Source organism: Triticum aestivum, chromosome 4A (genome assembly GCF_018294505.1).
Source record: "Triticum aestivum cultivar Chinese Spring chromosome 4A, IWGSC CS RefSeq v2.1, whole genome shotgun sequence".
Classification (NCBI taxonomy): domain Eukaryota; kingdom Viridiplantae; phylum Streptophyta; class Magnoliopsida; order Poales; family Poaceae; genus Triticum; species Triticum aestivum.
The window spans coordinates 51,766,449-51,778,087 of NC_057803.1; positions in this window are offsets into that span (position 1 = coordinate 51,766,449).

Genomic DNA, 11,639 nt, shown 5'->3' on the forward strand with positions numbered 1-11,639 from the left:
TATCGAGAGGTAGGGGGATCGAGATCGAGTGTCCTCATGAATATTCAATATTTTTTCATATTGAATATGAAAAAATATCATCAAATTTGAAAAAATATTCATGAATTCAAAAAGTGCCCATGAAATTTAGAAATATTCATGATATCAAAAAGTGCCCATGAAATACAACCAAGAAATGAAGACTACGATTTAAATACAGTCGATCTTAGCTAGCTATCTGTTCATAATCTTCTTGCCCTTCTTTTTCGCAAATGGAGTTCTTCTGTGGAACAGAAGTCCTTTAGGTAGGGTGGTCCTGCTTCTTCTTGTGGTGTATGCTGCTACTTCATCGTCGTCGTCATGTTCGGTCTTTGGGTCACCGTACTTGTCGAAGTCTTGCTCATTGGCTACTCCATCCATTCCGATGATCTTCCTTTTGCCTCTCCTCACGACAACACGACTGGGCTTTGACGGGTCGGTAATGAAGAAGCATTGGTCCACTTGGGAAGCCAGTACCCATGGCTCATTTTTCGCGGTGACGTTTGCGCCCGCGGTCTTGGATTTAGCTTTGGGTATAACCATCATGGTGAAATACCGGTCTTCTTTTAGGACGCTCTTGGCCCATCTGACATGGAACATCGGGACCTTCTCTCCAGCGTAGCTCAGCTCCCAGATCTCCTCGATCCTTCCGTAGTATCTGTCCTTGTCGTTACCGGTGTAGGATTCCATCGTTACCCCGGAGTTCTGATAACCATCGCTCTTCATGTCCTTGTTCTCAGTGTAGAATGTGTAGCCGTTGATATCGTACGCCTCATAGGTCATCAGGTTGTGCTCGGCGCCCTGTGACAAGGCGAATATGAGTTGTTCTTCCGCGGAAGAATCCTCATGTAAAGGGTACAACAGAAGCTTCTGCTTGAACCAATGCGTGAAACATGAGTTGTGCTCTTCAATTGTATCTCCGTCCGTCCTTTGTTGGCCTCGGTCATTATACGTCTTCTCAATAAAGGTTTTGTGCTCTACCACCCAAGGATCGTCCACATCTATGTGTTGTAGCACGACTAGGTTTGCTCTTTCAAAGTCGGCGAGTCGACCCTCGAAGTCGACATGCATTTCGCGGCAACCCTTACGGTGACCCCATCCAGCGAGCCTGCCGAGGTGCCTGTTGACGGGCAGACCAACGGTGTTCTCGATGCCTAGATAATTCGTGCAGTAGGAGATGCACTCTTCGGCCAGAAAGCCCCTGGCTATACTTCCCTCTAGACGTGACATGTTGCGAACATATCCTTTGATGACATCATTCATCCTTTCGAACGGCATCATGCTGTGCAGGAACGTCGGCCTGAGTTGGATGATATCCTCCACGATATGGACCAGCAGATGCACCATAACATCAAAGAATGCGGGCGGGAAGTACATCTCAAGCTCGCATAGTATCACCACGATCTCTTCCTGTAGCCTTCTGAGTTGCCTCACGCCAATCGACTTCCAAGAGATGACGTCGAAAAAGTTGCATAGGCCAAATAGCATTTCACGGACGTGCGCGTCCATGATCCCACGGATTGCAACTGGAAGTATCTGCGTCATCAGCACGTGACAGTCATGAGACTTCATCCCGCTGAACTTCTGCTTCGCTGGGTCTAGGTATCTGCTTATCTTCCTCGCGTAACCGTAAGGAAGTTTTACTCCTACGAGGCAGGTGAAAAATTTCTTGATCTCCTCTTGACTTAGAGTGAAGCACGCGGGAGGGTAGTCACTTCCGGTCTTCTTGGCCTTTTTGCCTTTGCGACGAGTTTCTGTGTCCTGCTTTGCCTCATCATCATCATCATCATCATCATTAGCATGAAGCTCCTGCCTGATGCCCATTGATTTCAAGTCTGCCCTTGCTTTCGGCCCATCTTTGGTCCTCTCTGGCATGTTGAGCAGGGTACCAAGCAGACTCTCGCACACGTTCTTCGTGATATGCATGGCATCAAGGCTGTGAGGCACAGGGTGGATCTTCCAGTATGGCAAGTCCCAGAAAACAGACCTCGTTTTCCATACCTTCAGCAGCGGCTCTGGCGCCTTTCGCTTCTTTCTCGGCTCTGGCGCCTTTTGCTTCTTTCCCGGCAGTGGGCAATCTTTCCAATTTTTCAACAACTCGTCTATTTCCTCGCCGCTCCTCGTACGCAGGCGTTTTTGGGGTTTGGCTTCACCATCAAACAGATCCTTGCGTTTCCTCCACGGGTCATCATCGCGGAGCCACCTTCGATGTCCCATGAACACAGTTTTCGAAGACCCGGGATCTCTATCTAGCTGGCGATATGTTGTGTCATCCATGCACCTTACGCATCCAGAAAATCCGTGGACTACCTGCCCCGCGATATATCCATAACCGAGATAGTATTGCACTGTCGTGAGCAGTGCGGCTCTCATAGGGAAATATTCTTTCTCTGCGGCATCCGTCGTATTGGCTGGCGTTTTCCACAGTGTTTCTAGCTCCTCTTTCAGCAGCCGCATATACAGATTGATGTCGTTCCCTGGTTGTTTCGGCCCTTCAATTAGCATACTCATGTGAATGTACTTCCTCTTCATGCACAACCAGGGGGAAGGTTGTATATCCACACAAACACAGGCCAGGTGCTATGTGTGCTTCTCTGGCTGCCAAACGGATTGACTCCATCGGTGCTCGCGCCCAGCACGATGTTCCTTGGATCCTTCCCAAATTCTGGGTATTCGAAGTTCAACGCTTGCCACTCGCTCGCATCCTTATGGTGACTCAGCATCTTGTCTTTTTTATTTATCTCCGGATCATTTTCGTCATCTTCCCGCTTCTTCTCCTCCCTATCCGCGTGCCAACGCAGGAGCTTTGCTACCTTAGGATCCGTGAAATACCGCTGCAGACGAGGAGTGATCAGAAAGTACCACACCGATTTTCGAGGAGCTTTCTTCCTCTTCTTGTATCGAGTGACGCCGCACACCAGACATATGGTAGACTCTGCGTGCTCGTCCCGATAAATGATGCAATTGTTCATGCACACATGGTATTTCACGTGCGGTAAATCTAGAGGACACACGATTTTCTTCACCTCCTCGAAACTGGTCGGGCACTTGTTCCACTTGGGAAGACGTTCGTGCCAGAATGACATGTTCTCGTCGAAGCATGCGTCAGTCATTTTGTGTTTTACCTTCATCTCCAGAGCCATGAGCATTACTTTCAGGCGGGTATCCTCGGGCCTGCATCCTTCATACAATGGAGTAACCGCGTCTATCTCCAGTTGATCTAGCTTGACTTTCTCTCGGGCGGCAGCTCTTGTGTTATCCGTCTGCTTGAGAAGCAGCTCTTGAATATGAGGGTCCTGCACCCAGCCTCCATCGTCGTCTGCTCCAGCATCTTCATCTTCATGATCATGCCCTTCGTCTTGATCTTCCTCATCATCATGTACGACATCATCTACATGATGACTGTGTACAGCATCACCGTCGTGATCATGTCCTGGAGATTCTTCATCTTCTCGCCTGCCGTCGCCGCGGTGGTACTTGTCTTGTTGCCATTCCTCATTTCTTGCCCAGCCCCCATGGACGACTTCATAGTCATCTTCATCACCTTGCCACCGATAGCCATCCATGAAACCACGCAAGAGCAGGTGGTCCCGCACCTGCCCGGAATCCGGGTCCGCAATAAGGCTCTTCAGCTTGCATCTTCGACACAGACATCTTATCTCCGTCTCGTTCTTTTGAAGCATCTCGTCCTTCGCGGAGCTCAAAAACCTATTCACGATGCCTTCGGTCATCATGCGGACCATGGTCGCCTGCGGGGTAGAGCAAAATGATATTTTAGAACCAAGATAAAATTTGGCATGACCTTCCCTAAAAATAGGACCAAAAAGAATGCATAGTGCCAAAATTCTCGCCGACACGGAAATGAATCAACATTCCGGCAAAATATTGGCAACTATCGCATTTCAAATACCGGTACCTGCAAACACAGACATATATGCAACACCACAAACACATGCAACACCACAAACATACATAGATCTAGCTAGGCCACAAAAAGTGCATGTGCACGTTGTTGGAGCGAGCTAGGGAGAAAAAAAGTAGATCTACATCATGAAGATAGCTTTCCCCTTACTTACCTATCAAAAAAGGTAATTTCACCACTTAATTTTGATGAATCTATGGTGGAAATGAGGTGAGGAGGAGGAGGCAGTCGAAAGCTTGGAGAAGGAGGTGGAGGGAATGAAGTGGGGAAAGTGAGTGGGTAGGTGTGGCTGTCCAAAATATCTTGTTGGGGTCCCAGGTTACTAATGGTGCACCACCTGCAAATGTGCCAATAGTAACCCTGGTTACTAATGGCGCACCTGCAGGTGGTGCACCATTAGTAATTTTGCAGAAAAGTAAAAAAATATATATACTAATGGCGCACTTTTACAGGGTGCGCCATTAGTAGTTTAAACTAGTAATGGCGCACTGTGAGGCAGTGCGCTATTAGTAGTTTTGCAAAAAAAGAATTAAAAAAAATTCAGTACTGGCGCACTCCCTGTCTGGTGCGCCATTACTAGTTAGAATTAGTAATGGCGCACTTCTGTAGGATGCGCCATTAGTATGTATGTAAAAATGAAAAAAATTATCACTAGTGGCGCACCTATTTTCCGGTGCGCCGTTAGTGTCTTCCACACTAATGGCGCATCCCCAACTGGTGCTCCATTAGTATATAGTAGTGGCGCACTAGTTCCCTGGTGCGCCATTAGTGTCAATCCTATCTATAGCCCTTTTCCTAGTAGTGCATTGTTCCCCCTTAGTTCCCCGCCTCCCTCTGTTTCCCCATTCATACTCCGTGGGCGCGAAAACACCCTCTCCACCAGCCGCGAAACCCCAACCTCCTCCATCCTCCACCCCATAGCGGCCAATCCACCGCCGCCCTCCTCCATGACGCCGGAGCTGGTACCCTGACGTCGTCGTCCAACGCAACCGCAATGCCCTCAAGGACTTAGCAGCTGAAGCCGAGGCAGAGCTGCCTCCACGACGCCCACACCAACGTGCGCCGTACCAGAACCACTCCGACCACACCGTCCTGCGCCTCACTACTGTGGCTCCACTGTCGCAATCGTCCACCGCACCGGAGCTGTTCCCGCTACGCCGTCGTTCGCCGCCTCGGATCTACTTCCCTGCCGCCAACAGACGGCCACCGCAGCACACTCAACAACTTGGCCATGGGTTCGTCCAAGGCTACACCGTCCTACACAACTTCTGGTTTCCGGCGAACAACAAGAAGATCACCGGAAAAATAGAAGGAGGACACAACACTGCCAGCAGAAAGAGGTACTCCTCTTCCCTTATTCGTGCAAATCTTACGTCTCCGCTCACACCGTATTCATACCATGAAATAAAGTAGTTGAGCGCTTCTTACTGCATCTTCTTCGTGATACTAAATGCACAACATTTCCTCCCTTTTACTATTTCACCTTTGCTAGAGGTCAGTAGCCCGCCTGGATTTCAATTCAGGGTCAGTCGAACCGCAATTAAAAGAAGTAGCACTCGCTTAGGCGCGCAGAGCACCTAGTCCGCCTGTTCCCCGGGGAAGCGGCGCACCGATATCTATCATAGGGGTGTGGGGTGCAGGAGCTGCTTGTGCCCGATCTGGAGGTTGGCGGGGCTTGAATGGATGGCCGGGGGGAAGTGCCAAGCACGACGATGCGGCGAGGTCGAGGGGAGGGCGCAGGCAGGGGTGGAATACTGGGCCGGTGGAATACTGGCTGGAGGTAGATGAAGGCGATCTGCCCATTCCTTGTACATCGGACGATGCAGAAAAAATGGACTGACCTATTTGCTTTCAGTCGACTGTTATTTTCATAGAATCATGTAGTAATTTAGTGTGCCATGCATGTTGTAGAGCTATCATATGTCTCCCATCATTTATTTCTCACCGACCTGCTATCTGCTACCTTTACACTGTACTAATTGTGCACACACTTCACCCATACTCACACTATTGTTTTTTATGCAGGGGTATTTCAGACTCTGACGCAGTGTTGATGAATGTAGAAAAGAAAAGACAGAAGTCGCTCCAGTGTAATTCGAAGATAAGCACTAAGCGTTTCAGTGCTCTAATGGGTGTAGTGTCAGCAATTGGAGATAGTAAACGTAGCTCTGCAGTTGATGATCTCAATTGCCACACACAACCATCCCAGGTGCTTGCTTTAACTTCATGCTATAAAATGTGGTTGCATGTTGCATATGGTTTCTAGCTTGTATTGCTTCCAATTTGGTTAAATTGCATCTGCTTACTTTACACATTATACCTTTGATAATGACATGCCTTCATGTTTTTGATACATACTAGATATGTCTATTAACCATGTTCGTACATCAAATTAATGCTCTTTTGTATCCCTCGTCAATCACTTATGATGAGACAGTCACCCGAGTGGGTTACTGTGAGACGCCCTACTCGTTTAAAGAGTGTTGTGTCATCCTCCCCACATGATGCTCAAGAAACAGCAAGGCTAAATGAAGATAGTCAACGTAGCTCTCTAGTTGATCACCGCAATTCCCCCACACCACCATCGCAGGTGCTTGCTCTTACTTGGCAGTGTGATATGTGGTTGCATGTTGCATATGGTGTTTACTTTGTAATGCTTCTAATTAGGGTAAATTGCATCTTCTTAGTTAACACATTATACCTGTGAATATGACATGCCTTCCTATTTTTGGTACATACAACGTCTTTCTATTAACCATGTTCTTACATCAAACTACTTTTCTTGTGTATCCCTCATAAATGCTCCTAATTTGTTAAATTTCATCTCCTTAGCTTACACATTATACATGTGAATATGACACACCTTCCTGTTTTTGGTACATACTACATCTGCCTATCACACCATGTTCTTACATCAAACTACTGTTCTTGTGTATCATGCGTCTATCGCTTCTGATGATACAGTCACGCGCGTGGGTTAATATGAGACGCAATACTCTTATAAAGAATGCAATTTCATCCTCTCCACATGATTCTCAAGAAACAACAAGCCTAAATGAAGATATTGAACGTAGCTCTATACCTGAAGAGCGCACTTCCCCTAGACCACCATCACAGGTGCTTGCTCTAACTTCGCAGTGTGATATGTGGTTGCATGTTGCATACGGTGTCTAGCTTGTAATGCTTCTAATTAGGGTAAATTGCGTCTGCTTAGTTTACACACTATACTTGTGAATATGACATGCCTTCCTATTTTTGGTACACACTACATCTATGTGTTGACCTTGCTCTTACATGAAACTACCTCTCTTTTGTATCCTGCATCAATCACTTACGATGAGTCATCTTTATTCGTTGCATATTGCATATTATTTCTAGCTTGTTGCCATGTATTGCTTCTAATTTGGTCAAATACATTTGTTATGACAGCCTTTTAATTTGGCAGAGTGATATTGGTTTCATCTTTCATATGGTTTCTAGCTTGCATCGATTCTAACAAGTTCAAGCACCTAGTGCTTAGTTTACACTTTATACATCATACATGTCAATATGTCACGCCGTCCCGTTTTTCATACATATTCCATCCTCCTATCATGCGGCTGCCTTACATGAAAGTAGTGTTCGTCAGTATCATGCATCAATGAGTTCTGAAGAGCAAATTTTATTCCTTTTTCCTGTGGGTTTGGCTTGACAAGGCAAAATCAAGAAAGAGGAAGGAAAAGAGTAAGGAAAGCGATGATGGTGGTCCTCTGCAGCAACGTAAACGGAGCATCTGTACTGATTCTCCTTGTACTGATAGTACATTACAAGGTCCAAGTCTACGCTCCCCTACTCCACCATCCAAGGTGCTTTCTCTAACTTGGTAGTGTGATATCTGGTTGCATGTTGCATATGGTGTTTAGCTCGTATTGCTCCTAATTAGTGTAAACTGCATCTTCTTAGCTTACACATGATACATGTGAATATGACACGCTTTCCTGTTTTAGGTACATACTATATCTGTCTATCACACCATGTTCTTACATGAAACTACTCTTCTTGTGTATCTTGCGTCAGTCACTTATGATGGGACACCTTTAAGTTGGTAGTGTGATATTGGTTTGCGTCTTGAATATGATTTCTAGCATGTATTGCTTCTATTTTGATGAACGCCACCTATGATGAGACAGTTTTAACTTGGTAGAGTGATATTGATTGCACCTTCCATATGGTGTCTTGTAGTGTTTCTAATTTGTTGAAGTGCCATCTGCTTAGTTACCACATTATAGGTGTGAATATGTCAAGCCGTCCATTTTTTCGTACATATTCCATCCTCATATCATGACTTTGCCTTTGATCAGAGTACTGTTCGTCAGTATCATGCATGAATGAGTTCTGAAGAGCGAATGATATTCCTTTTTCTTGTCGGTATGACCTCACAATGCAAAATCAATAAAGATGATGGAAATTGGCAAGGCATTGGATGATGGTGGTCCTTCCGAGCAGCTGAAATGGAGGTTCTCTACAGATTCTACTCCGCCATCCTCCCAACAAGATTCTCAAGACAACGCAAGGTTAGACAGTCAACGTAGCTGTGTAGATGATGAGAACATCTCCCCTACTCCACCATCACAGGTGCTTGCTCTAACTTGGCACTATTATATGTGGTTCCATGTTGTGTATGATGTCTAGCTTGTATTGCTTCTAACTTTGTTGAATTGCATCTGCTTACTTTACACATAATGTCTGTGAATATGGCATGTGTTCCTGTTTCTACACCAGATTATTGTTCTTGCATATCCCGCATCAGTCACTTATGATAAGGCACCTTTAAGTCGCCACTGTGATATTGGTCGTGTCTTGCATATGATTTCTAGCATGTACTGCTTCTAATTTGATGAAACGCCATATAGTTTGAACTTGGCAGAGTGATATTGGTTGCATCTTTCATATGGTGTCTAGCTTGCAGTGCTTCTATTTGTTGAAAAGCCTTCTGCTTAGTTACCACATCATAGGTGTGAATATGTCACACCAGCCTGTTTTTCATACATATTCCATCCTCGCATCACGTGTTTGCCTTTCATCCGAGTAGTGTTCGTCAGTATCATGCATGAATGAGTTCTAAAGTGCGAATTTTATTCCTTTTTTATCGGTTTGACTTCACAATGCAAAATCATTACAGTTGAACGGAATTAGTCCGGCAGTGGATGATGGTGGTCCTTCGGAGCAACTCAAACAGGGGGTCTCTACAGATTCTACTCCGCCATCCTCCCAACAAGATTCAGAAGACAACACAAGGCTGGATAGTCAACGTAGATGTGTAGATGATGAACACATCTCCCCTACTCCACCATCACAGGTGCTTGCTCTAACTTGACACTATTATATGTGGTTGCATGTTGTGTATGATGTCTAGCTTGTATTTCTTCTAATTTGAATTGCATCAGCTTACCTTACACATAATGCCTGTGAATATGACATGTGTTCCCATTTCTAGAACATACGTGTACATGATGAGCACATCTCCCCTACTCCACCATCACAAGTGCTTGCTCTTACTTGGAACTGTTATACGTGGTTGCGTTTTCCGTATGATGTCTAGTTTGTATTGCTTCTGATTATGCTGAATTGCATCTGCATAGCTTACAACTTATACCTGCAACAATCACTTACCCATAAGACACATTTAACTTGGGACTGTGATGTAGGTTGCATCTTGCATTGTCTTCTAGCTTGTACTGCTTATAATTTCTTGAAATGGCACTTACGATGAGACACTTTTACCTGATAGAGTGATATTGGTTGCATGTTCATATGGTGCCTAGCTTTCATTTCTTCTAATTTTGTTGAAATGCCTTCAGCTTACTGTTTTTTCATACATATTCCATCCTCCTATCGTACGTGTGAATATGAAACATTGTCTTTTTTTGTATATATTCCATCCTCCTATCCTGCTCTTGCCTTACATCAAAGTAGTGTTCGTCCGTATCATGCATCAACCAGTTATGCAGAGCTAATTTTATTATCTTCTTGTGGTTTTGACTTCACAAGGCAATATCAGAAAATAGGAAGGAAAAGAGTAAGTTAGGGGATGTTTGTGGTCCTCCGCACCGACGCAAACAGAGACTCTCTAGATTTGCCACTGCTACTGCTAATGAAGTTGAAGTCCCAAGTCTACATGATGAGTTCATCTCCCGTACTCCACCATCGCAGGTGCTTGCTCTAAGTTGACAGGGTGATAATTGTTTTCATGTTGCATATGTTGTCTAGCCTGTATTTCTTCTATTTTGATTAAATTGCACCTACTGAGTTTATACGTTATACATGTGCATATGACATGGCTTTCTGTGTCTAGAATACACTTCATCTATCTATCATACCATGTTCTTACATCAAAGTACTACTGTTTTGTATGCTGCATCAGTCACTCCTGATTGGACACTTTTAACATGGTAGTTTGATAGTTGTTGCATCTTGCATTGATTTCTACGTTGTATTGCTTCTAATTTTTCGAATTGCTACTTATGACAAGACACTTTTAACTTCGCAGAGTAATATTGGTTGCATCTTTCATATGGTGTCTAGCTTGCATTACTTCTATTTTCTTAAAAATCCTTCTTCTTAGTTTGCACATCGTAGTTGTGAATATGTCATGCCATCCTGAGTATTTTGGTTACGGCAGCGGAAAATGCCCCAAGATAGGACCTCACGGGTACAGAAGGTTACGCCAGTGGGAAAGTATTTTGGTGGACGCTTTTGGTCGTTTGGGAATATTTTGGAATTTATAGGCCAAGAATTAGGATTGGAGGAGCTCAGAGGGTCCCACAATCCCTCAGGGCGCCCCCTAGGGCACGCCCCTGAGGCTTGTGGTCGCCTCGGGACTCCTCTGACTTCATCTCCAAGTCGTACGTGTGTCTTCTGGTCCAAGAAAAATCATCGCGAAAGTTTTATTTCGTTTGGACTCCATTTAATATTCTTTTTCTCTAAAACTCAAAAACAAGGAAAAAACAGAAACTGGCACTAGGCTCTAGGTTAATAGGTTAGTCCCAAATATAATATAAAATAGCATACTAATGCATATGAAACATCCAAAACAGATAATATAATAATCCCTCCATCCCAAAATAAGTGACTCAACTTTGTACTAGCTCTAGTACAAAGCTAGTACAAAGTTGAGTCACTTATTTTGGGATGGAGGGAGTAGCATGGAACAATGAAAAATTCCAGATATGTTGGAGATGTATCAAGCATCCCCAAGCTTAATTCCTACTCATCCTCGAGTTGGTAAATGATAAAAACAGAATTTTTGATGTGGAATGCTACCTTACATATTTATCCATGTAATTTTCTTTATTGTGGCTTGAATGCTCAGATCCATAAGATTCAAAAAAAGTTTAATATTTACATTAAAACTATAGTACTTCAAGCATACTAATAAATCAATCGTGTCTTCTCAAAATAACATGGCCAAAGAAAGTTATCCCTACAAAATCATATAATCTGGCTATGCTCCATCTTCATCACACAAAGTATTTCAATATGCACAACCCCGGTATTAGTCAAGAAATTGTTTCATACTTTAGTATTCTCAAACTTTTTCAACTTTCACGCAATACATGAGCATGAGCCGTGGATATAACACTATAGTTGGAATAGAATATGGTGGTTGTGGAGAAGACAAAAAGAAGGAGATAGTCTCACATGAACTAGGCGTAACAAT